The following is a 27,765-nucleotide window of genomic DNA, read 5'->3' on the forward strand; positions in this document are numbered from 1 at the left end:
CATTGGGATGGATATAGAAGGGTAACTGTTCAAAATAGTAATAAATATTTACATGTTTGAAGTTAAAGATGGAAAGAACCATACAGTCAACCTAAATGCTACAACTAGAGAGAGCTGTTACCTGTCTAGACAATCTGAACAAAAAATATTGTTTTCCCAAATTATAGATTTTGGAAGTACCAGTGCAGCGTTAACCTCAAGTTAATGGGCAGTTGCTGCCTGGGGATTAGACCTTAGGTCCCTGTGCAGCTCTTTCCTGGGCTGCCATGTCTGTCTCTAACTCCAACAGGATGCACTACAATAGGAAAATACGTTGTGGGAATGCCATATGCAGTTGTAGCAGAAAGCATAATTCTGATAAGAAATCCAGCCCATGGAAGGATGGGTGGGGGAAAGGAAAAGTAGAGCAAGTGGAGCACAATGTTGTCCTGTCTAAATAGAAATATTTTTAGAATAGAAGCTAGAAAGGCTTTAATGTTCTTGATTTTTTCCTACTGAAAAATCAGCCCCTCTTTCATAAGAACAGAACAATTTAGAAAAAAATTTGCAACCACTTTTCATTAAAAAAGGCTTTGACTGGAATTGTTTTCATCTTTTTTGTGTGTGTGATTGAGGCTGGCTATGGTATATTTGTGTTGGGTTTTTTTTTTCACAACCAGCAAGGAAGAACAGTGAAGTTATGGAGTCAGTTTTCTAACAATATTGTAGAATATTTATTATTTTAAAAAAGTTTAAGAACTGGTTGAGATGAACAGTTGTCAGAAATGGTTTCAGTTTAGGCAGTTCTTCCCTGGGAATGTCCTGCTTTCTAAGGTGTTTGAGGACCAACGTAGATGCTTTCCAACTCATGGAAAAAATTGAAGGTCCTGCAGGTCTCCAAAGCTGTGAACTATTCCCAGTGCACGTAACTTCACAGTAATGTAGTGGGCAGAAATTTATTCCTGATCTCAGCTGGTTATAAGTCTGTGCCCTGGAGCATGAAGATTGAGGTTCTTGCAATTTTTAGTCTAGTTAGAGCGGCTATTAATCATTATGTTCAATCCCTTCTTGAATATTGCTAAGCTCTTTGTTCAATATGTTCTGAGCTATTGAACCTCACAGGTCAATTACACAGTGTTTATAAAGCTAATTCTAGATTTTGACCAGGAGTGAAAACACAACCCTCAGTGGGACCAGGTATTGCTTTTAAGTCAACTGTTGTTTCCTACGTTACACAGCCGAGGGGAAAAAAACAACAACAAACTGATTAAGATATTCAGACTTCACAGAGAGGGAAAGGCGGCTAAATGCAGATGAGCTTTTGAAATTTCTGGAATTTTATCTTTGGTTCTGTTCAGGTTTCTCAATGGTAATCTGGGGGTTAATGCTAACTCTTAACAGATTGTTGACCTTCCCTGTCTCAGTGGGTGGTTTACTCCAGCGGATGGATGTCTGCTGCTGCTGCAGTGCTGGGATTTGATTCCCTCCATCTGGAGTAGAGTGATGCTCAGCATGTTTAGGTAGTGTGAAATTTCATTCCTCACTCCCCAAAAGGCAAGGCTGAGAGAGACCTGGGATATGATTCCTCTGTTTTTTCTTTTTCCTCAAATCAGTGGTAATTTCACTGGCTTAATTCTGGTGATGTAATTAAAAAAAAAAAGCCTAAAAAAAAAAAAAAGGCAAAAAAACCCGCCAAAACACCCACAAATGAGAATAACTGGCCCCCAGTATTTTGTTATATATTCTCAAAATGTCAGGAAATCATGCTTACTGTTAGGATAGCTTTCAATTTATAAAGGGACATCAGCTTCCCAGCCAATTTTGCGGACTTGGGAGAAGACCATCTGGAGGAGAAACGGAGCATATCCAACGATTGCAGAAGAGAATCATCACCGGTATCATACTCAATTAATGCAAATGCTCAGCTGCCGAATTGCTGCATAAAAAGCTGACACAACAGCACCTTGATTTTTCCTTGGGGGAAATTTTAATAAAACATCACCCTATTCTGGGCATGAAAATTGCCTAGCATTAAGAGCATAAGCCAAAAGTTATATGTTTCTTTCTCTTCTAGGAAGTGTAGTTGTTGGCTAATTTGTACGCTATAAAATGAAAACTTTCTCATGAGCCTGCAGTAGCGTAACATGCATTTCATTACGGCCTGGGAAGTCCAGGGAAGTTTCCTCCCCATATTAAACATACTTCTTTTAGAAGATATTTTTCCAGCTTGAACAGGCAAATATTGCCTTTTGAAATGCTGAACGTTGAGCACCTCTGAATCAGTACTTCCACGTGTGGGAAGGGACCGTCCCTTTCTCCTGCAGTCATTTACCCTGACCAGCCTCCGCAGTGAAGCTGTTTTGGAACTGGCCTGTTTCTGTTTGCTAGGTATGAAAGATACCGGACTCTCACAGGTGCTTTGGTTTGTAGATACTAAAACATTTTACAAATTCAACAGTAAGTTGTACACCACCTTTTAACCTAACAGGGATTACTTGAGTTGCTTTGTGATTTTCTAAGCAAAACAAATGTATTCATTCAAGTGACTAAGAAATAATACAGGGGTTTTTTCCTGCTAGACTCCAAACCTCGTTTAGAATTCTTTCAAGTATGAGTAGATGAGTTGGACTGAGTAGTCCAGTTAGTATCATCACCTTACTCAATAGTGCATCCTTTCAGCTTCTTGATCAGCAAATTACCTGGGTGCAGGAACTGCAGAGATGGTCTTTCAGCAGTAGAAAGAATCCTATGGAACTGTGGAATAATTCATGTCAGAAAGGACCTGCAGAAATCTCTTGTCCAACCGCCTGCTCAAGGCAGGGTCAGCTATGAAGTTGTACCAGGCTGCTCAAGAGATTTATCCAGTTGTATCTCGAAAATCTCCAAGGATGGAGACTGCAGAATCTCTCTGGATAACCTGTTCCACTGCTTGACTGTCAACAAGGTGGAAGAGTTTCTCCTTATGTCCTGCCTGACTCTCCCCTTTCAATTTAAGCTTGTTGTTTCTTTTCCTCCCACCATATGCCATCATAAAGAGCTTGTCTGTCTTCTCACAACGTCCTTATGGGTACTGGGGAGCTGCTACTAGATTCCCCTGAAAATGTCCCTTCCTCAGGCTCAGCAAACCTTGGACCTTCAGCCCCTTTTCACAGGACAAGTTCTCTAGCTCCTGGCCACCTTGGGTGCCCTCTGTTGAATTCCTGGGTTTGTTGGTGCCTGTCTGGTACTGGAGGGCCACAAACTGGCCTCAGTATAATCCAGGTGTGGTCTAACAAGTGCTGAGCAGAGGGGGCTGATCACATCCCTGGATGCAGTACCTCTGCTCCTGTTCCAGCTGTTGGCCCACACTGCTGGTGCGGTCACAGGGGCTCTTTTGTGGCTGCCCTCTGCCACGTCTCTCAGGGCAGTGTGTGCAAAGCTGTCCCCGTGCAGCCATCCCCAGCGTGTAGCATTGCAGGCAGGGGACTTTCTTCCCGGGTGATGGACTTTACATGTGTCCTTGTCGAACTGCGTGAAGTTTCCATCAGGCCACTTCTCCAGCCTTTCTAGGTCTTTCTGGATGGCAGCCCTGGCATATCAACTGCAAACTTGGTAAGAGTGAGCTCCATCGTCTCCTCCAGGTTGTGGATAGGGCTATTAAACAGGACATGTCCCCAGGTGGACCCCTGCAGTATTTCATTTGTTACCAGCCTCCAGGTAGAGTACAACCCATTAACCACTACCTTCTGACAGAATTAGCTAAACCTTTTTTCTTTTTTAAACCCAACTAGTTGTCCACCCATCCACAGTGTAACATCCTAACTTGAATACAGGAGCACTGTAGGAGACTGTCAAAAGCCTTGTTGAAGTCAGAGGTTCACCAGTCTTGCTGCCCAGAAATCCAGTCATTGTATGAGAGAAAGCAATTTGGTTGGTCAAGCAAGTTCTACCCCTGCTAAATCCATGCAGGCTGTTCTCAGTCACCACCACTTTCACGTGCCTGGAAATGTGCTCCAAGAGGATTTGCTCCACAATTTTCCCAAGGACCTAAATAAGGGTGACCAGTCTGTAGTTCCCTTATTGGCCTTTTGGTCTTTTTCTGAAAATGGGTACTATGTTTGCTGTTGGTCACCAGGGACCTTTCGCAATCTCTGTTCCTAAAGAATCACTATGTCTCCCGAAGTCTACTTCAGGCAGATTCCAATATTTAGTTGTCTACTTTGCAAGCCTAAATTTTTGCTTTCAGGCTGTCTGAAAATACTTGAAAGAGAAAAAACATCCTTTCAATGTTTGTTCTAGAATTTAAAATATTTTTAATTTCTTTCAGGTGTGATTTTCCCCACCCGGACACTCTGTTCCCTATAGAAAATCAAGTTTTCGGTTATTGTGGGTGGTTTCAAACACAGTGAAGGCATTTCCAAGTTTGTAATACAGTTGATGGTCTGCTTATGCATCTAACCACTTCATTACCTGGAAACTTCAGAGGCTGTTGTGCAGCACGCCTCACTCAGCTTCTTTTCTATAGCCAGAGTTTGTCAGAGGCGCTGTGGTTGCCATGACCTGTTCAGGTGAGGACGCCAAGTGCTAATGCAGGATCAGAGTGCTAAGGGAAATTGTGGAGTTCGGTGTTTGACAGCACTCCCTGTTCTCGCTCTTGGAGGGAAGGTTGGCTAAGATTCTGCGAAAAATGGTGGTAGCTTTATTTTTGGTGGAGAGATGCCATTACGTAAACACTCAATATCAAAGGTGTATATGCGTTTGAAAATATTTGTGTGTGCTGGATTTTTTCATCGCTGTCTGATCTCTCTCTAGCGTCACCTGGATCTTGAGCACTGGTAGCTAGTGTTCTGACAGAGCTTATTGTGAAGCATGAATCAGAGCTCTTAATGTTTTGTTTGTCTGAAAGAGCAACCTAGATAGCATCTACATCTGCCCAGCTGTTCTCTTCACTCTGAGCATTACTCATGTGACTGAACACTTGTTTCACTCACCCTCTTGCTCTTAGTAGACTGTGGGCAGGATCCTGGAATGCCTGAGCAAATACCGTGGAGATCTTAATCTGTGTTTTGATGAATACAAGCAGTGGCCTTCAGGTATCCCAGAAAAGGCTCAGAGTATTGTACAAAATGCAGGTGAGCCTCATGGTGGTGGTACACCAGCACTGCTCGGGGAGATGTGGGCTGTCTCCATGCACACTTGCTCATCCCAACCCGCCCTTGGGTGCTTTGTGCTCAGAAACACCTTTTCATGCCTCTAATATGTACCACTGCCAGTCGTGTAGGGGTGGAATAAAAGTAAAATATGAAATCTAGAATGTCGTGTTTGCCCCACTATTATAAATGACTGGAAATACACTGCTATTCCAGATCTATTAGCTCGTAAAATGATGTGGTGGGACTTCAACAATAGTGTTTTCGCTATTCTGAGGAGCAGACATTTAACCATAAATCATACTTGCATATGCAGGCTATTAAATATGTAGCCGCCTTTTTGTGGTGTGCGCGCGCACTGCGTCCTTACATCTACTGACTAGTGGTGTATTGCAACCAAAGAAACGGTATGATTAATGTGCAATATGGGTAATAAACGTGGACATCCCTATTGGTGGTTAGCGGGCTGTAAATGTGTAGTAGGGCCTTTTATCCAGCTAATAGTACATTGAATTAGTAACTTGTTTTCCTGTACTTTCTTAGACAATAAGAGAATTATTATAGAGTATTCAGTGATAATGATTAGCACTGGGATAAATGTTGCATTATAGAGCACAGTTGGAAATTAGGTCATTAACTAAGCTTTTTATTGGACAGTCGTCTTAAAATACTGCCTGCAGTGTGGTTGATGCAAAAATGAAAGTTGTTTCATGATAATATATCCTACAAAAGCTATTTCAAGAAAGGTCTGTGGAGAAAATTGGAGACATTTTAAAGAAAAGTACCTTTTTTTTTACTATTGCGTAAAAAACTTTTAGATTGAATTAATCCTAATCAGTCAAATCTTTGCCTTGTGGGCAGGATTTTATTTGCTAAAAAGGCTAATTTATTTATTTAAAGACTATATGTCAGTGAAATGCGTATTTTTCTTCTTTATTTCTTAGTTATGTGACAGAAACTATTGAAGTGTTGAGAATGCCTTTTGTTTAAGGGTTTGCAGTGTGTCACCCTCAGCTCATTCTTAGCTACCAGGGAATGGTTTTATGTGTTAATTTTGATGTATAAATGTGGAAAATCTCCAGACCTTTTATATGAGAAATTTCTTGATGCTTGTATTTTGTAGCCACAGTCATATTTTGGGTTGCTTTCTGGTTGTTCCTGGGGTTAAAACCTCTGTGGCGTCCACAGCAAAGCCCTTCTGTGTGCTGAATCCATTTAAATCAAATTCTCAAAAGCTACAGAACATAGTTTAACGAATCATTCATTGAAGAATGTTCCTTAAATATATACATGAAGGAATGAAATGTAATGTTCTTGCTTTTTCCTCCTCTTTCCCAGAAAAATAATGGAAAACAAAGTGTCTACGACTTCGAACCTAGAGGTGAAATGTCATTACAAGGTAGTTTTCTCTGCCAGCTGACAGGTTTTTTTACCCATCTGCACGCCTTAAACCCAGGCTTTTGTGTAGTGGCTGTTAATGGCACCTGTATGTTTCGAAGTCTTAAGTCTTGCAGATAAAGAGGGTTCATGCGTACGGTGCTGAGCTCTGGTTTCTCTGATACAATACTGCAGTATATTTTGCCAAACGAAACAAGGAAATTGGTGTTAGGTTTGGTTCAGGATAAAGCCTTTTTATCCCTATTTCACCTTAAACTCCAAAGTCTTAGTTTCAGAGGTCTCCAGAACCTGATTGCATCCGTCTGTCTCTAGTGTTGCCAAAAGTATTGCCTTCCTTTTTTGTTTTTATTTTTTCATTTTGTCATTTACTTTCTCTGCTAGTGTTCCTTGAGCTTTCCCTCGGTAAACATCTGCTGAAATTACTTCAACCCTTTTTAACGTATCCTGATTTTTTTGCTAGTTTTGCTGACATCCCTCTCCCTGTGTTCAAAGACAGTAATGCAGACCGCTCTTGTCACATGTTAGTCCGTTTAAATAAATAGATATTCCCGGTTTGTTATGGTTTTCCTATGGCAGGCTGTATCAAATGGCAGTCTCGATAATGTGTTTCTGGGCAGGAGACTAGATTAGCTGCTCGACTCAGTGATTTGGAAGGTGAGTGAGTGTCAGGTCTTTGTAAAATTGATATCTGCTCTGCGCACGCAACAGCTTAATCCGCTGGGATGCCGGCCATTGGAGTGAGTAAAATGTAAGGAGAGGGTTTGTGCTGCGCCAGCTGTGCGATGGGGAAGCAGCTGGAGTGCTGCCGGAGAGCAGTTGGCAGTGCTGAGCGGTGACAGAGGAGCTTCGGAGTCAGATAGGAATATAAACGCTTGTCTAGCTGAAATGATTAGAGGAAGTATTTTTATACCGCCAGTGTTAACTGATTATGAAAAATGGAGCTAATGTTTTAACCGTAAGCTCTGATATGACAGATAGACTCATGAAGAATGTGGCTTATTTGGGACTGCAGTGAAATTAGTGCAGCATGAGCAGATTTTCTCTGTATGTTTGAGGTGGGAATGCAATTGAAACATGCCATCGAAAAGTATTTTGTGTATGTTCTTACACACCTAAACTAACTTAAGCATTATGCAAATAGATAGGGTGGTGGAAAAGCATTTTCGCAAACAAAAAAGACAGTTGTAAGTTTGTAAATTTTACTTTTTTAAAATTGTAAATTCTACTTTTTTATAATGTTATGACAACCTTCAAAGCACTATGATTTAAAGTAGTTTTAACTGGAAAAAAATTGGCAAAGTTTAACTGGGCACAGGCAGGGGCAAAAATACCTTTCTGCTGAAGTTTCAAGTGAAACTGCTAACTTCTTGAATGCTGAGTCAGCTTTTGACAGTAATAGTTATTTCTGCAGAAATAAAATTTTCAACAAATGTTTTCTTAATTCAATAACTGTTTATTCAGATACTGGAAGCTATTGGAAGCTGAAAATCGGAATGCTTTGTTCTCATCTTCAGTGTATCTGCAAAAATGAGCCTGAAGCGATGACATGTACCAGTTCTCCAGTCACAAAAAAATAGCAATGAGAAATCTTCTTGATTGATAGTAACTGCAGACAATAATGTACTTGTTAAAAGATAAAGGTTATTTTTCTGTTTTTTCTTGTCTACCATTTAAAATGGTTTTATTTACTCAAAAATTTTAAATCACGGTCTTAATGTATTCTAGTTCCAATTTCCTTTTAAATCTTGCTTAAGACAAATTATGTGGAGATAACTTTTATTTTCTATTTACTAGACCTCAATTACATATTTCTTATTACTAAAATGTAGATTGACAATACATGCGTAATTTCTGAAGCTCATTGTTGTGTATTTCTTGCTTGGAAGAAATTGTAAATTTAATATAACAATTCTAGTTAGACGAAAACAGATCTTTTAATGATTACCAACTGTAATATGTAACCATTTAAGGAAAATAATTTTGTACAAACTTACGACAAGTTCTAAAATAAGTTTTTCAACCTGATTAAAATGGATTATTAAGTTTATTTTCAATGGAAATAACAAGTAGGACAAACTTCCATATCTGTTGGTGGCTTTTATTCTTGAAGCCCAAAAATCCTGTCATTAGTGGCCCATAAAGGATCCAGGCATAAAGATCGTGGGGTTAAATCTTAAATCTAACAATGTGCTGTGAATAAAGGTGTAGTTGCAGACCCACAGCTCATCTAAGCAGCCAACAGCTGATGAGTCTGAGAACAGGTCACTGGATTTTCATTCGGGAGGTAATTTTCTTTTTATAGCGCACAGTAAAGAAAACACTTTTAATTATATTCATTCAATGCTGCCATTTCTCAACAAAGTCATATACTTACTGCAACATGTTTTCCTGTGGTGACCTTTTTTGCTTCTTATGTAACTGTGTCTGATCTACGTTTCTGTTTGTGTAAAAACAAGAAACCCTACATGAATCAAAGCAGTTGGGAAAAAAAAAATCAAACAACAAAACCAAAAAACCCTCTAAGAGCCGAGTCTACTGTGCAGGTTGTATAAAATGTCCTGATAAGTAAAGTCATGACTTTTACAGTTGTGAGGGAGGTGAAACAAAGCCCGGAGTCATGTGCAATCACTTTCCTATTTGTCTTCTGAAACCTCATTACACTTTGCAAATCTATTGCCTGTATTAATGCTGATCCACTAATGCTAATTCTTGGGAGCTAAATGCAATATATTTCTGCTATTTTCTGACTGTCATCAGTAACCATGAAGATATTAATTATATCCATATTTGTCAATGCATTGTTTTGGGCCTTTTCTTTGCAGTTGCTACTCATAAAGGCTAAACTGAATTTTTGGTGGCTTAAATCCAAGCAATATTGATGTTCTACTGAAAATTTAGGGAGAAAAGGCAGTGTTAGTTCCTCTGAGAGCAGATTTTCCATAATACGTTTAACATGAGATATAATGGACGCTAGGAATTAAGGTTGAATGATTTAAATTTGAGTGATTGTTTGATGTAGGTTTGTAATGTTTACGCATAGCGGGCCATACTTTAGCACGGCCAACCCTGGAACTGCTTCAGGAGTGTTTAGGTAACGCACTGTGGGTGCAAAAGGTGCTCAAACGTCTTTGAGCAGTTGGTGGTTAGGTCAGTGAGTCCCGGGGACGTGGAGTGTCAGGTCGTGTGGAACTGGAGTATTGTGCACCTCCGAGCTGGCTGGGCACATGGTGGTTTGCAAACTTCAATATATGTGTGTGTAGGTATGTAGAGTTACACATGCCTATGGGTGGTGATCCAGCTCACAGACTGAAAAAAATTTGAGAAGCTGACTTCTATATTCTTCTTTCAAAATCGTAACTATGATGTTTTCTGGTTGAAAACAAACACAACTGGAAAAAATAAATACACTTTATATTAAACGTGCTTTAAAAATGCTTACAAGGAGTCAAGAGATGATGGAGATGAAGCAGTGCCGACCCCGCGCTACCTATGGTGCAATGACCAAGCATTTCCATAATGTGATTACTTTTCACATTAAGCTGAGTGAATTACAGCACATTTTCTCTGAGTTGTGTGCTGTAGTTGTGGCAGGAGTGAATTCTAGGGCTTTTAAAGTATTGCAAGTGTGCTGTACTCATGGCTGCTTTGCAATCAGTTGCAGTTCAGCACTTATTAAGAAACATTTTTTTTCTAAAGGGGATGTTATGATAGAGACATATCTCAACAGATTACAGTGGGTGAAGGAAATGAGTTTTTCGAAGGAAGAGGTGAAAGGAGGGAGTAAAGATGGCATGTTTATGGTATTGTGCATAATGCCTTAAATCTAGTTTTATTTCATGCCTTTAACACTAATTGTTGATGCTAATGTTAAGCCAAGGTAATAGTTTAATAGCAAACTTTAAAACCCTAAGGTTGTTCTATTGAGTGGAAGACATTAAAGTGACATTGAAGGAAATGCTTTAATTGGAGTTTGCCAACCTGATAGCAGATTGAAATTCGTATAAAAGGCCAGGACTAAGTGAATACATCAGATTTCTCAGTACTTCTAACCTCAGAACCGAGCTGCATTCAAATACCGTTTCTTTTCTTCTGGCAGAGAAAGCGCTGTGATGCTTTTGGCAAGTTATTAAACATCTGAGCCTTAATTTTCCATCTGAGGGAGAAGGAAATTATTATCTTTCTCAGTGGATATTGAAGATACATTTCTTAATACATCTTGAAGATGTTAATATGTTACAGTACTAAGGAGGGAGGATGCCCTTGGAAATATAAAGATGAAGTCAGACAAAAGTTACCCAGTATTGCTTCCCTTTGCCCCTATAACACAAAGAAGTTTTATTCTGTCTAATGTGGTTTTTGGATCGGCATGGTTTTTTTAGCCTTGTGGTCAAAAACAATGAAATGAACCTCTGCTAAGACTGAAGTTTGGCACCTTCTTGTGAAAGAGCACTTTATTTCTGATGTTTTAAGTGTAAGGGCATTCATGCGACAGTCTAAGGAAAATCTCTGTTTCTACTAGGAAATAGCTAGCTGAGTTCTGCTATTAAGATATTTTGTTACGGTAAAAGCACATTTTGCTGTGCAGCTTAACAGGTAACTGTACCATCGTACCACTTCCCCGTCTTCTGTGATAAAAAAAATAAGAGGAATCTGTTTTAATTGTTTTCTTTAAGAACAAGGGGAGTAGTCATAGTATTTTCATATGAATATGTTAGTTGGACTGGTGCCAAGCTTATGTTAACATCTTAGTCTGGATTTACATGGATTAAAGTATGCCTATTGTATGTAACATGTGATTGAAGGAATGCTTGTGCACTTCGGATTTAAAACTTCATGCGGGTTTTGAAGTTTGCTTTTTTTTTTTTTTTTACACCCTGTGTGTGTGTATTAATGGTTCTGTGAAGTGTATCTTTTTCATTCATGCATTGGCCTTTGCTAAAGGAAGACCCAGGTTTGTGGGTTTTTAACTTCATGCTTGCATAACAAAGTGGGTGTTTTAATTTATTTTGTGTCTTTCTTTTCTTGCATGTGTTTTTAAACACCTGCTGCTAGGTTTTTTGTTCTAGTGATAATGTACAGGTTTCACAGTGCATCATATGGAAATGGATTCATGCCTTTAATTGGTATTCATTTTTATTACGTTGACTTGAGATTTTGGTTTAAGAACAGCTGTTTGATAAGGGCAGGCTTAATGTTGTTTATGTTACCTGGGTTTGAAATGAAAAGCAGCAATTAAAAAATGTAAATGAATATTTCTGGAAAGTGACCCCAGGGATGCACTTGATGTATGTTGTTTGCTACAGTTTATGCGATGGAGGCGTATTATGCAGTTTAACATTCAATGATATATTGCCCCCCGCCTTCTCAAAAGTTGAGCTTTAGGGGAATACAGTTGGCAGAGTAAGAATAGAGACTGAAGTATTAATTTAGCACCAGCAAATCCCAAACCCCTTGAAATTTGAGATCATATCACACAATGCACCAACTTTGAAACCCGTATTGTCTTTGCCAGAGTTGCACAAAGACTGGTACAAGCTCTCACCTGGTAACCTCTTGTCCTCCGGGTCTTGTGAGAGAGCCTCCCTAACTTCTTCATTTGCGTTGAAATGGCTTGGGAAATGGCAGCGCTCAGGCCTTGCATAACGCTTGGAATTAGGTGGCTGCAAAGGCTGCTTCGTTTGTTTCATGATAGACACCTGGTACCAACAGGGGAGAGTAAGGACAAGATAATGACCATCTAACCATTCAGGTACGGGACATGAATTTACTTCAGATCTCTGTAAATACTACTGGCAGCCTTTGCTGGTGGTCATGATATTAAACAGTCCTCAGCGAGCCAGCGTTCTTAAGTGACACTTTTCAGAGATAGGTTTGAATTGCTTGACTGCCAATTGCCCGCTGTTTTTTTTTTAAGGTAGGCCTATCAAAAAATCCTTGTGCGAGTCATTTTAGTTTCAGCGCTTGTTTGAAGCAGAAACACACCAGCCTAGAAACGACTTTGGGGGAGGAGATGGAGGGCGTCCTTTATTCTGAATAAAAATCCAAATTATTCTGCTTGGTCTCTCTCCATGTTCATGAAGGAGTACAAAGAAGTGCAGCCCGGAGTCAGCGTGACTCCGTGACAAGGCAGGAAGAACTGGTCTTCTCCTCACTTGAGAGCACGTGGAGTCAAGCTGTTTGCTGTGTTGCTTTGCGGATGTCGGTTTTCAGGAAAGTTCAGCAGATGTAAGAATGGTCAGTAATTTTAGAAATTGCACATCCTTATTACCTCAGTAAATTACCTCCCTTATAGTTCGGCAAGGGGCACTCTTCGTTCCAAAAAGGATTTTTCTTCTGCTTTCATCATTTTGTCCAGGTTTTCCCAAACTTGGTACACTGAGAGAACTCTTAATGAATGTATATTAGAGATTTGTTAAAGCATAACTAAAACTTTCAAGCATTTCATATTGTAGAGGTATACTGCAGCTCTTTATACTATCTGTGCTAACTTGCCTGTGCGCATGCTGAAGCGTGAGAAGGAACTTCCATCTGAAAAGGGACAAAGTCAGACTGCTGCTGGGACTTATCCCCTTGGGTTCTAGGTGATGATCTGGGGCACCTGGAGAGCATGAAAGCAAGGATGCTGTTTTTTTCCTGAGTATATCCAGGGCTTCTAATGTATGCAGAAAAGGAGCCTAATGAGGAATTTGTAGGGTTCAGGAAGGCGTTAGAAAAGGACATTGGTGTGTATGGACACGTATGGAGGGTCAGGGCATAAGAGTGGGTTTGGAGGGCTAGGACTGAAGGTGGTATCAGAAGCAGTTTTAGGGAGAATGGGAAGAGTTTAGGAGTGTGGGAGAAGATGATCTCTAATATTTGGAGCACAAGGTCCTTTTGGGAATTCAGATCTTTCTGTGGAGTCCTTGGTATCCCCATTCTCTTTCAGCAAACAGGTTTTCAACTCGCTGATATACATGCCCTACACACAACTGATCCATTTTGGGATGGAAGCTATCACTCTTGTCGCTATTTAAACTCAATTACAGAAGTCTGTGATCTAGTCTTCCTGTTAACAATACAGCTACAGATGAATCTGTATGAGAGAGATCTGTATTATCAGGTATTTTAGAGGAAGGAACAATATTATATACAATGAATTTGAATCAAAATGTCCTGTTAAAATTTAGCTTTAGCTGCAAAGACTGTTTCTTGAACTTATTTTACTAATTTTTTACAGTGGGGTTTCAGTGTTGCTAGTGCTGATGACTTCATTGCAAGTCTCATAACCTTTGTTCTTGTTCTGAAATGTTTAGAATTTGGCATATATGTGACGATCTTCTTAGCATTTCAAAAGTAACTAAGAGATGAAATCAGTGTGTATACTGAAGACCTACTTAAATTGCATTGGCAATGTTGAGTGTGTCTTCTAAACTACTATAAAACTTTTTTTTTTTCTTTTGACCAAGCAGGGCAACAGGACCCGAGGGGGCTCGACACGTGAATTCTTCTTGTGTTACTGGTACTGGCCTTCAGAGAAATTGAAAGAGGTGGCGTCCCCCTTCCCAGAGCTGTGAAAACTGTGATAAAACCAATTAGCCATCTGTGCATATATTGTAATTGGTAGTTCATGCTGTCATGGGCAGTTAAAGAACAACCAGCCTTTTCGTGTTTACCTCACAACGTACTGGTTGCACTGAGGTTAATGAGACTCCTCAGGAATATAAACACCTCAGATACAAGTGTAGAGTATCAGGTGTATATTTTTATTGTAACATTTCAAATCGAAATTGTTTATTTGGGAAGTGTCAAATCTCTGGTTGGCATATGAAATTCAAAAGCAGCCATAAGACATCTTAAAGTGATCTTGTGCTTATGCGTTTTTATATCACTCTGGCTTCGGTGGAATCTTAGATGGAATTATTCTTATCGGAATTTTTATTGCCTTAGTAATCGTCAGTCTTTTTAAATTTTAAATTATTTCCACAACCTTTTCTGAGGACAGACTGATATCCTATTAGACATATAAGCCCTCAATATTATAACCTCTAAAAGCATTGCAGGCTTTTTGTCACTCATTTTTGTCAAAATTGTGTCAGGCAGCAGCCATAATGTTATGCTGGAGTACCTCACGCGTATACCTTCTCTCAAAGACATCCAGTTCTGTTGGGAATCATACCTCAAAAGAGTTATTCTGCAGCATTTACATTTCTGAGGCCTTCAAACCTTTCCTCAGCAAAACTTTAAGTTGCAGTTTGTCCTTGAAACCCTCTAGGGGAAACATAATTTATATGTTTTGGTGCTTCTCCTGTTCTAGACATCTTTTTCCACTTACTGTTCTTAATTAAATGCAGTATTGGTTTTTATGGTAAACTTCTGTTTTGTTCCTGATCCTGTAAAAGGTTTTGTAAACAGAGGGTTTTAGCCAATAAAATGAGGATCTACACATAGAATCATAGAATGGTTTGGGTTGGAAGAGACCTTAAAGATCATCTAGTTCCAATCCCCCTGCCATGGACAGGGACACCTCCCACTAGACCAGGCTGCTCAAAGTCCTGTCCAGCCTGGTCTTGATAAGGATCATTGGGCTGTCATAAGGACACTCCTTGAACTCTGACAGGGTTGGCACCGTGACCACTTCCCTGGGGAGCCTGTTCCAGTGACCACCCACCCTCTCAGTGAAGAACCTTTTCCTAATGTCCAATTTGAACTTCCCCTGACATAGCTTCATACCATTCCTCCTGGCCTGTCGCTGGTCATATGCATCTATTTGTATGTTGGGTTGTTTTTGCTTTGGGTGACACCTAAAAGCTGAGTAAAGATTGCCTAATGTTACATGGGAGGCATATTTTTACATCATTGGCACAACCTGGCTGAAGATGAAATGCTTTATTTCAATATCAGACACTAGGTAGCATGAGAGAAACAGTTATATAAAGTTAGAGCAATTACATTTTTCAGATTGCAGATTAAACCTACGTTTTCCACTAAGAAAGGACATGTTACAGCTGAGTGCACATAACTTAAAAAGTACATGTCTTGCTACAAGTTTCCTTCTTGGCTTTTTCTTTTTAATAGTTAGTATCACTACAGTGTTCTTAATTGATTCTCCTCTTACCTCTCAACTGTTCTGCTTCCAAATCCCCCCACTGAAACAGAAGGCAAGGAAGGGTGGGGTTCCCTCCCCCTTTCACTTGAATAGGTGCCCAGCTTCCCATGGATGCTCACCTCACTTCTCCATCAATAAAGAATCTAGTAGAGTCGAGTCCCACTTTAATGACTAGGCTGATAGGGTGATACTACTTTTATTTTTAAATTTTAGTTAAAAAGACATCTCACTAATTGGAGGAGCGACGGAACAATCAAGTATCAGTGACTCTCCTTCATAAGAGAAGTTTCTTAACATCCAGAATGTGAACAAATTGTGCTCATTGCTGCGTAATTTTGTCCGTGAACCACATACCTTGTGCTGCCTTATTTTTTGGGAGTTTATTGTTCCTTTCTAGAAAAGAATTTAAGATTTCTCGTAAGAAAATATGTGAAACAATACATTATTATCATTTTAACTGCATGTAAGTTGTCGTGGGACCTCTTAGATTATGAGGATGACTGATTTAAGGGGTTTTGGCTTTGTTTTATGGTACAGTAAGAATTCTGTTCATAGTAATCTTCTGCTAAATCAGTCAGAAATTAAATATAGTACCAGGTTTGGGTTTTTTTCACAGAAGATTTTGCAAGTGGGTTTAGCCTTGTGTGAGTTCTGAAGAAGGAAGTAAGTGTGTGAGCACTAAGGCTACCATGTTTCAGGAGAGATGCATGGTTGCGTCATTTTTCTCCTGCAAAATAGTTTGAAATGTGCAGACTTTAGATACCTTCTGGAATGGCCAAAACAAAAATAATGAAGTATTAAAGCAATGTATGGTGTCTTTGATATATGATGACTAACTTGTACAAGTGAGTATTTTTCTTGATGTTTGGATGCAAACAACCGCCCACCTCCCCACCCCCAGTACTACAGAGAGTTCTCGTGCAAAACTGTAAATGTTCACCATTTTGTAGACTTTCTGGCTTGAAACATTGTGCTGTAAATCCTGTAGCAGTGATTTAAGTGGAAGAAGATATCCGTTCTCAACCTTCAACCTGTCAGTTCTATGGAATCATTCACCTGTTTTGTCAAAGGCCTTAATTTCTTCTCTTCCCTCATGTGGTAGGGAGCCTTTGACTTGATACAAGGGAGATTGATATAAGCTAGATAGATTGATTAATCAATGTGTTTTTCCCATGTTAGTTGACCAAGAGAAGTTTCATTTGCATTTGAATTTGTTAGACTGAAACAGTGTGTCTCCTTTAAAATTTCTTATTAAAATTCAAGAAATTATTGAATATCTGAAACAAGGTAATGGCAATTCTTTCCCCTCTCTGAAATTGGTATTTTGCTCCTTTTTTAATTATTGAAACCTTTGAGGCTTCTTAAATTTTTGTCATAGGCCACATAATTGCTCTTGAGCGGAGCAGAACAAATTTGTTGGTGTATAAATCTGTTCCAGCCCTCTGTAGCCACTGTGTGCTCCATCACGTGAAAATCCATGTTCTTCTAATTCACAACAAGATGGTAGCGTAGAATATCTCCAGGGAGTCTATTTAAGAACATGCTCTGATGGGGTCTGGCTCCAGAGATGCTGAAAGAGGTGGTCTGAGGAGGAATAAAATGTTTAGGTGGAATTTTCTGTGAGAATGGGTGCTTTGTGAGCATGTAAGCTTCAGTAGCTGTGCTACCTCTGACTGTATTTTGTAGAGATAGTTTTTATAGTACAAGGAAGAGGCTTTTTTTCTCTTGTCCTTTCTGAAGTTTTCTGTGTTCAGCAGCTCACTCCTCCTGAGGTGCATTCTATTTGTTGCCTAAGATGTCCTGGGAAAATAGATAAGCTGCTCAACATGCATTAAAGCTTTATCAACTTCTGGACTGAAGTGCCCTTCAGTGAGCACGCCCAGGTGAATGCGACCCTCTTGTCTGAGTTACTGAGATAAAATGGGACAAGAAAAGTAGTCTGCAAGGGGCTAGTGACCCAAATCGTAAAGGACTTTATAGGTCAAACCCAACACTTTGTATTTAACCAAAGAACAGATAAATAATAGTGCAATACTTGCAGTTCTGCTGTTTGTTTCCTGCGAGCACTTGACTCAGCATTGCATCAGGCAGAGCTTTGCTATGCCTTTTTGATGCACATCATTTTGTGCCAATTTTAATTAGTAAAGAACAGAGGTATGGATGACTGCAGTGAAGCTCTTGTCCAGTAGGTAGTGCAGCCTCCTAGAAAAATATAGCTGGAAGGAGGGGAGTTATTCTCACAGCTGCCTCGCATATTTGATCATGAGAACCAACAGTATTCCTAAATCTTGAGAGTTTCTATTTTTTTAGTGTTTTTCTATTTAGGAGTAATTCCTAAATTACCTGAGTGTTTCTGTTTAATTTTTTGCCAGCAACTTCGTTAATCTCATAGCACACCACCATCTAAACTAGTGTTTTGCTATCATCAGATTTGCCAATCATTGTGATTTGGATGATTCTTATACATTTGTCACATCTGTTGTGTATGCCATGCAGAAGAGATAAAATACCATTTTTGAGACTTAGAGAGGAATGGCAATTAACCCTCCAGGTTAGACATGGACAAAGACATAGACAAACACATGGAGGAGGGATGAAAAATTGTCACATTTAAAAAAGCTATTGTTTAGTTGAACTGCCAGAAGTTGCCCAAGGATTTTGCAGTATAGACTATTTGGATGATAAAATGATATGTACAAACTGATGCATATGAAGAGCTTAACTGCAGCTATGTATGTGTAATGGTGAGTCTAAACAAATCACGTTATTCCAGATAAGAATTATAGGGTCATTGGATAATAGCTTGAAGATAGTGACTCAGTGTTCAGCAGTAGTCTAAAAAATAAGTAAACCTTCAGAAAAGAATAGGAAAAGGAGAACAAAACCAAAGCTGCCAATATGTTATTGCAGAAATCCTGGTTTTGTAAATATCATATCAAATCTTAGCTGTCATATAACAAAAAAAGACACAGAAGGAGAAGACAAGAATGGTCAGTTAAAAGTGTAATATAGCTTCCACTGAGTTGAAGATAATAGATTAAGACCCATTAGAATGTAAAACAGAGGACTGAGGGAGGATGAGATAGTAATTATAAGATCACAAGATGAATTCATGCTGGTGAAGAGGGAATAATTGTGTAACATTTCTTTAGCTGCTTTGTAGTTCTTATTTAGTGAGAAATAATCAGAGATTTTTTGGTTTTCAAGAGAAGGAACAGTTTCAAACTGCATGGTGTTGTGGAACTCTCTGTCACTTGGAGGGTAAAGGTATAAATGGGTTTAAAAGTGAAGTTCCTTCATGAAGTTGTGAAGGATAGGTCTGGATTTAATCTTTGAATTAGGAAGTAAACTGCTGCTGGTTAGAAGGATATACAGGAGGAAGGATCACATTTGTCTATCCTATCCTCTAATAAACTTAGTTGCTTTCAAAATCAGGCTAGATGAACTCTTATTCTGAGCTTGTATGATTGCCACAATGTATGTTCCTCTGACAGCTTTCAATTATGTTAATATTAAAACATTCTTTTTTTTTTTTTTAATTAAGACTTTATACCTCTTCTACAGTGATGACCTGTTCAGATAACTGAAGACTGTAGCACCTCTAGAGGGAAAGCTGAGAGCTGAACCTCCAGGTAGCAGAACCAAAAGAAAGGAGGTTGATTTGTACACCTCACTATAGTACATTGTATATGAACATGTAATCTATATTAGTCCAACATAACTCCCTGACATAAACACATTTGTTGTCTGTTACTATTCCCATAATAATAAGACAATAGCCATAAAGACTTATTAATACCATTTATGCTGAATCCAATAAGGCATCTGAGGTGATAGTGAATCTGTTGTTTTTCCACATTATGAGTTTGTGGGTTCATTTTCTATAGATTGCTGTAATAAACATGCTTTTATAGCATCTCATATTTCTCAATAACTTCCTGTGACAAAAAGCAGAACTGTAGATACTTGTCAGTGGTACTTCCCGCAGAGCGTGCCATCGCTCCTGGGCTGGTGGTTCTTCTGCCACTTGTCATGACTCAAAGGCAAACATTGTGAAGAGTGAAAATATGAACACGTTCTTGAACTGTTAAATAAGATTGTGAGGAGCCTGGAATAACTGCTGAAATTATCTCACACCACAAAATACCATATTTAGGATTGAATGTCATTGTTTTGAGGTCCTTTTATTAACAGTTGCAGTTATCTCTGAAGACAAAACTGATCAGATGGTTCCTTATAGCAACTGCCTGGGGAAGATGTCTTGTGAGATTCCCTCCCCTGCTTCAGATTTGATATCTGGATACCAAATTTCAGGAAGGCCAGAATGTAGGGAAATTGTGTCAGGATTCCCCTGGAGGTGTATGCAGCTAAACCTCAAGTAAATGCAGAGTCATGTAAATCTCTTGAGTTCACTAATTTGGGGTACTTCAAGGTCCCATGTGACAGAATGAAGACAAGAATAAGACCCTCCCTTAGTTCCCTCTTATTGTGAATACCAGTGAAAGTTCTCCTCCAATGTCTCACGTGGTTTCTAGATTGGTACGTTATTAGTTTTTTAAAGCACAGTCCTCGCTCTTCTGCAGATACTCTGTCAACCTCCTTCAGTGCCAAAAGTGTGCCAAAAATTTAAAGTTGATTAAATTTTGGGCTTAAGTCAATCCAAGAATACCTTCGCAAGCTGTGTGACATCCTGTGAAAGCAGTTTCTGTGTGTACTGTAGAGGCCACAGAGAAGCTCTCAAGAGCTCTGATTAATTTTCTGAAAATAGTCTGTTTGAGGCCTAAGGTAGTTGGCCATATTGACTCACTTTTGGGGTGCCTTCAGAGTTTTGTCACTGCGTAGTCTAGATTGGTTTAAGGCTATCAAATGGTAGAATGCTTATTTCCGTATAGCTTCAACCCTTTTCACAGAGAACACCAGGGTCTTGACCTGTGGAACTTGAATTCATAGATCACATAATCGTTTGCTGTGATCCTCAGTGGATTTTACACCAGAAATTTTGACTATTCTTGTTAATAAAGCCTGTAAGGGAGGGATAGAGGCCACTGAACAGTGCTGATGAGCTGAAGCCTTTCACTCGTATGTTGGCCGTTCAATTCCAGTGCAAGAGTTGTCAACAGTTATTCCCATATGAAGGTGGTTGCTTTACTGTTCTTGTAACATGAACTCACTGTTTGCATTGTGTGGCAAATTCAGCAGGTAGCAAAAGCCTTGAGGACTGAAATTGTGTCTCAAAGGAAAAATGCTTAGTGAGGAAGAGTAGAATAGATATGGATTTTTCAAAGTGGATACTGTAAACATGCAGCTTACTCTAGCATCTTGTCTACATCATAGGAATGTGGAGGTTGATGTGTCTTTATATTTTTTTTTAACCACAATAGCCTACATTTTGTGCATAAATCTTTTTTTTTAGTTAGAAGACCTGAAATTTTTTTTTCATTGCAATATAAAAAGATATCAGGTGAAATAAATAAAAAAAAGGTAGCAACCAACAAAGTCTTTCATGTGAGTATCTCAAAGTGAAAACGAAGGGAAGCTAAAATCCAGTGCTTTCAAATAAGACAAGAATTTCAGTGCATGACATATTTAAACTTGAAAAAGAGATGAAGGTGAGCTCATCTTTTTGTGTTAAGTTTTAATTCATTTATAGAAAGCTTTCTTCTCCTAGGTATAATGCTATGGATGACTTTGAAATAGGATATCATTGAGCCTTGTCCCTGTATGAGATCAACTGTAGGAATATATGTAACTTGAAAATGAAATATTTTCAGGGATTCTTCCCTGGGGATTTTACTGGTAGATACTAAAAAGCTATTGTTAATTCTTTATAACTCTACCTGAAGAAGAACTTTGTAAACTGTATCTCTAGTATTCATCATTACATTTTTTGTCATGTCTGACTAACCTGATAGCCTTCTACGATGGCATGACTAGATGGATAGATGAGGGGAGGGCGGTAGATGTGGTATACCTTGACTTAAGCAAGGCGTTTGACACGGTCTCGCACAGCATCCTCATAGGGAAGCTTAGGAAGTGTGGGTTAGATGAATGGACAGTGGGGTGGATAGAAAACTGGTTGAAAGATAGAGCTCAGAGGGTTGTGATTAGGGGCACAGAGTCTAGTTGGAGACCAGTGACGAGTGGTGTTCCCCAGGGGTCAGTACTGGGTCCAGTCCTGTTCAACATATTCATCAATGACCTGGATGAGGGGATAGAGTGCACCCTCAGCAAGTTTGCTGATGACACCAAGCTGGGTGGGGTGGCTGACACACCGGAAGGCTGTGCCGCCATACAGAGAGACCTGGACAGGTTGGAGATCTGGGCAGAGAGAAACCTTATGAAGTTCAACAAGGGCAAGTGTAGGGTGCTGCACCTGGGGAGGAACAACCCCATGCACCAGTACAGGTTGGGTGCTGACCTGCTGGAGAGCAGCTCTGTGGAAAGAGACCTGGGAGTCCTGGTGGACAACAGGATGACCATGAGTCAGCAATGTGCCCTTGTGGCCAAGAAGGCCAATGGCATCCTGGGGTGCATCAAGAGGAGCGTGGCCAGCAGGTCAAGGGAGGTCATCCTCCCCCTCTACTCTGCCTTGGTGAGACCGCACCTGGAGTACTGTGTCCAGTTCTGGGCTCCCCGGTTCAAGAGGGACAGGGAACTGCTGGAAAGGGTGCAGCGGAGGGCTACGAGGATGATTAGGGGACTGGAACACCTCTCTTATGAGGAAAGGCTGAGGGATTTGGGTCTCTTCAGTCTGGAAAAAAGACGTCTGAGGGGTGACCTTATCAACGCTTATAAATACTTAAAGGGTGGGTGTCAGGACGATGGGGCGAGGCTCTTTTCAGTGGTGCCCGGGGACAGGACAAGAGGCAATGGGCACAAACTGGAACATAGGAAGTTCCACCTAAACATGAGGAGGAACTTCTTTACCCTGAGGGTGGCAGAGCACTGGAACAGGCTGCCCAGAGAGGTGGTGGAGTCTCCATCTCTGGAGACATTCAAAACCCACCTGGACATGTTCCTGTGTAACCTGCTCTAGGTGACCCTGCTCTGGCAGGGGGGTTGGACTAGATGATCTCCAGAGGTCCCTTCCAACCCTATGATTCTATGATTCTATGATTCTATGAAGTATTACCGTCCTTTCCTGATTAGCTTTTTTTTTTAATTTTTTTTTTTATTGCAAATATGATCATTGTCAGCTATGTGGTTTTAGGAATTGTATGTCATACTAGATGGGTTAGTTTAATTAACCTACTCCACTAAGCCATCTTACTTATTGTTGTTATCTTCCAGGCAGAGTGCATACATTTGAATTTTATGCTTCTTGAGTTCTTAGTGATGTTTTTGAAACGTGGTTGACTGAGATGTTGATTTAAATGTCTTTTCTTGAGTAGTCTAGGTTGTGATGCTTTGTACACAATGCATCAGTAACATTAAGAGTTAGCACCTGAACATGAGGTTATGTGTACATACAGGTACATCATAAGTCTTAGGAACTGGTGCATTTTTTGTGAAGAATTTTATGAATGTATTGCAAGGATACCTCCATTTCTGGAGTGAAGTGTTGCTGCTGTTGACAGCACATGTAACTGTATGATGCTGAAGATGAATGACTCTGCTATTGCTTACTATCTTTCAGTTGGGGATGAGGAATTTAGGCAAACAAGATGCAGATTATTTTACCTGACACATAGTATAGGCTTCATACTCTTTGCAGATAGGCTTTTTTTTTTTACAGTGTAATTTGAATAGATTATAAAGGCATGAACACAGTACTAGCTGAGATAGATAGAATTTTGTCTGTGTGCAATAGTTGGTGGGTTTTTTTGCAAGTGTAAGACAGATGTGGCTGGGAGAAAACTATTTATTTATTTTTATATAGGAAGGTATGCTTTATTTTTGCAGGGTAAGGTGTACTGGGGTCCTATTTTGCATCTAATTAGATGCTCACCCCCAGTGAAAAAGCCTACAGATCTGGTCTCTTCCTAGAAGTAGAATAATTAGGAAATTCCATACCTTGACTAAGCTCTGCATTTGGTATCTGTGTATATTAACTGCTGATCATGCTGCGGATCTTACTGCCTTGGGCCTTTGCATTTCTTCTCTTTAAATACTTTTGGCTAATAATTAGAGGTTAGCAGAACTCTTTAGTATTTGTACAATACCTTTAACTAAGAGCTTAAAAGAAAAAAGTGAGGCTTGGAAAATAGTATTCAGCTTCCCTAAGAAGAAATCCTAAATCAAGTTAAAAGACCAAATTTATGTTCTTATCATAGATACATTGCATCAATGTGTTTTAGTCTGGAATATTTTATTTATATGAGATCTTCACTGGCATAGCAAGGAACACAGAAGTATCAATAACATAAAACAATCTCAGTGTAACTGTATTAGTGTTCACAGGAAGCTATGGCTTTGCTTGGAATGTCGGAGTTAGGTTTTTCTAAGGTTTTTCTATTGCATAGAAAGAGTATAATTGTCCAAAGTCATTGGACAATTTGATATGCAAAGACTGCTTTTGCGGAGTTGAAAAAGGATCTGGGCTGATTTGAAGTATTTTTCAGATGTGTAAAATCATTACACAGTGTTCTCCATGATGATGTTGTTCCCTTTGAACTTGCACTTTAAACATTCTTTATAATGCAAAGTATATTTGGAATCAGTCCCTAAAACTGTAAAATCTCTTTTTTGGTTTTAAAAGTTGCAAAAATAATTGGCACCGTGTTACATTGTGTTTTATTTCAGACAGTGACTTTTTAAGTGAAGTCCCATCTACCAGACAATGCAGATGTTGTAGTTCAAATACTGGTATTGCAAAGCAAGTTTAAAGCATGTTGTAGTTAGAATAATTTGTCACTCATTCCATTCTGCAATATTATCCACTGCTTCACTTACCCTCTTAAGAGAAGAATTATTTTCTTCCTTTGCATTCAACACATTTTAGTTACTGCTGAGTTGTTTTATTAAGGTCATGTCTTGTGTACTCTACATATCCTAACTTCAAACTAAACACAAACTTAACCAGTTTAGGGAAGGGGTCATATTTTGTGATCGCTAGTGATAGCAAGGAACTGAGCTGGACTTGGAGAGGTGCTGTCCCATCCAGACGTCTGTTTCTGAATGCAACTGGTTAAGCATCTTGTTAAGTAAATTTTTATGAGATATTGTCAGTGGCTTATGCATTGGCTGGCTAGATGTCCCAATGACTTTCACAAGTGAGTAAATTTTCAAAACTGTAAAGTGTGTTTACTTTTTCCTTGTGTCCTGAGGAGCAGTGGCTCTGCTTGGTCATGCAGTTTCTTCTGTCAGGAAAAAATGGGCTCACACAGATGTATGATACTTGCGCAAATTACTGCGTGTGGTTATTACTTCTTGGAGAGGAAAGCCAGCTGCCTTTCTCCCTTGCTTTCTCTCTCCCTTCCTCTCTCTTGGATGATTTAATGTAGACTAATGGAAATAGGACATTACCTAGAAGTTCCATTTCAGTAGTATGTAGTATGAGCACGCAGAACACAAAGTAACTACTGGTATTCTTTTCACTGTGCTGTATTAATAAATGATGGTTTGCATGTTTAGTTAATTGACCATCAGAGCTGTGGCATTGTGTAATCTCTCTGTTTTAAGTATAGCAGTTTGCAGGTGACTGTGTATCTGTTATCTTGAAAAGCTCCAAAGATGACTATTTGAGAAATTGTTCTCAAGTGCCACAGTGTGTTTTGGAGTCAGCCCTGGGATGAAAGTGGTGGCATGACTTACAGTACTGATAATGTCAACCTTGTATTTGCAGCGGATTTCCATGCAGAGTTTTAAAACCTAAACCCGTAGGTATTAGACTTTTTTTTTTATTGTATTGAAACTTTTTTTTAGGTCAGTAATTCTCCCACCCCCTTGGAAAACAAGCCAGTCCCATGGTACAGGGGAGTTTGTGTGTTCCATCAATTCCAGTTGTAATTCCAGACGGCATTTGCCTGCCAGCCAGGTTTCTCAGTCCTGTTTGTGGTACCACGGGCAGCAACAGAATATCTACTTGTGTTCAACCACAGTCTGCAAATGGGGTTGGGAGTAGGGGAAGGGATGGGGCTAGCACAGGGGACAGGGGAAGAAGGGGGATAAAAATAGTAGGGAGTCAAGCAGAAATGCTGGAAGGCCTGCATGGATGAATAAGGAGTTCCTAATAAGACTCATACATAAAGTATAGAGAAGGTGGAAGCAGGGACAAGTAACTGGGAAGGAATACAGAGACATCATCTGAGCGTGCAGTGATGCAGTTAGCAAAGCCAAAGTCCAACTGGTATTGCATCTGGTGAGGGGTGTCGAAGGCAACAAGGAGGACTTACTTCAATGCATTAAGTGTGAATTGTTTAATGCAATAAAAGTAATTAACTTTAAAATACAGGGGGGTTTGGCTTCTTTGAGTTATATCCAATTACATTGTGGACTGTTTGGCTTGCTTTCTGTCTCCGTGCCTTGGCTGAACACCTTGCTTGCTTCTGGAATGAAGTTCTCTGTTTTGCTGCCTTCTGTGTTCCCTTCCCACATGTCTGTCCGCCACTTTTCCCTTAAAGTGGTGCCTGTCTTTTGGCACATATTGGTCTCTGCACGTGCTTACTCACTAGCGCTTTTTTTTTTTCCTGAGGATCCTTCTGTCCTGTTCTCCCTCATCCTCAGACAAATTTGATGTTGACAGAATAAGGACAAGAAATGTAAATGTTTTGAACGTGTTTTCTCATAATTTCAACTGGAAGCTTTTTTCATGTTTTCTTTGGACCCCCACGCTTGAGACACCCAAGAAGAAAATTTTGGCCTAGAGAATGGAAATCTTTTTTTCTGGGAGAAGTGAAGCTTTCTGCTGCTTAAAAACCAAACTAGGAAACTGAGTAGTCTTCTGGAATATGCCACTGTGACAAAGGTTGGGAAATACATGAGGGGAAAAAATAACAAGTGCCACTTGATTTTGGGTGCATCTTATGGAATTTGCTCATACCATTCATGTGTTATCATCACTGAAGCCACTGATGCTAGATTCAGCTGTGAGCCTTGAGTTGAGAAGTATTTAAGCAAGTGTTTAAGTCTTGGTGGCTGTGGTGGGACTTGAGCAAACATGGAGTTTAAGCATGCTGTGCTTTTTTCAAAGAGAGACTCTACAGAGGAGCCTGTTTCTGATGGTCTTGTGACATGTGTGGGTCTCTGGAGCTGCCTGGGGTGTGAGCCAGGGCGGTGTTTCACCTGCCAGTTCATTACACCTCTTCGTTAGGTAAAAATGAAATGCAGTTGAGCTGTGCTCTTTCTCTCCTGAAGGTTTCCCGTACACATATGTCACTGCTCCCTGTCCTAACGTAGTCTTTCCAGTACTCCCCCCAACCCTGGGAGGTTTCTGGGGAGCCAGGAGCCATCTGAAGCACAGGCCAGCAGGGGCTGCTGTAGGAGTAGGAGATGGAGAAGATTCGCTGCCTCCCTTTTGGAGAAGCCCTCCCTGAGGGTTTGCTCCTGCTGCCCTCTTCTCCCTTGTGCTGTACCCAAGCTCACTCGGGCTCAGCAGTGGCTTCCCAGCATGGAGTAGGTGTCTATTGCTTACTCACAGCTTTGCATATTTTGTATGTTCATAAATTAAATACTACGTTTCATCCTTACAATGCCAGAATTAATTTTAGAGTTCGTATTTTGGCTCTGTGAATTTTAAATGCTTTTTGATATTTATTCTTTCTGTAAAAGTGGACTGTGGCATTCGTAGTACTTCTTTCCAGATGCCCATAGATTATGGCTTTAATATCATTTGTCACTCAAGAACTTGCTGGTTTCCTTCAGGACTGGGACATAATTGAATTGGGAATGATTAGTTGCATCCTTTTGATTGAATGTTGAGGTTTTTTCCTTAATCCATATGAAATCACCATTAGCTATTTTGGCTGCCGTTCTGTGTTGGGTTGAGGCAGTGCTACATTGTAAATCAATATCTTTTCAAAAAGACTGCTGTAAATTGCCTAGATAGCATATGCATGGTTACTTTGGCTGCAATGCTGCTGCAGAGCCTAGATACTCTGCCTTTCTGGGAACTCCACAGGCAAGTCCATCATATATTTAAAAAAAAAAAAAATCTTTTTAGAAAGAGCATGGTATTGCTGATGAAATTTAGACAGAGAAATATTGTACCCTTGGTGCTCGTGTGTACATTTTATA

At 39.8% G+C, this 27,765-nt stretch overlaps 1 protein-coding gene across 1 annotated transcript in view; it reads left to right on the top strand.

The window, feature by feature from the left end:
- Positions 1–27,765, top strand: part of CDK14 (cyclin dependent kinase 14) — a 329,408-nt gene that overhangs the window by 40,556 nt on the left and 261,087 nt on the right. The gene's annotated exons all lie outside the window — the stretch shown is intronic.

The sequence above is a fragment of the Chroicocephalus ridibundus genome, chromosome 2, assembly GCF_963924245.1.
Source record: "Chroicocephalus ridibundus chromosome 2, bChrRid1.1, whole genome shotgun sequence".
NCBI classification, from domain to species: Eukaryota; Metazoa; Chordata; class Aves; order Charadriiformes; family Laridae; genus Chroicocephalus; species Chroicocephalus ridibundus.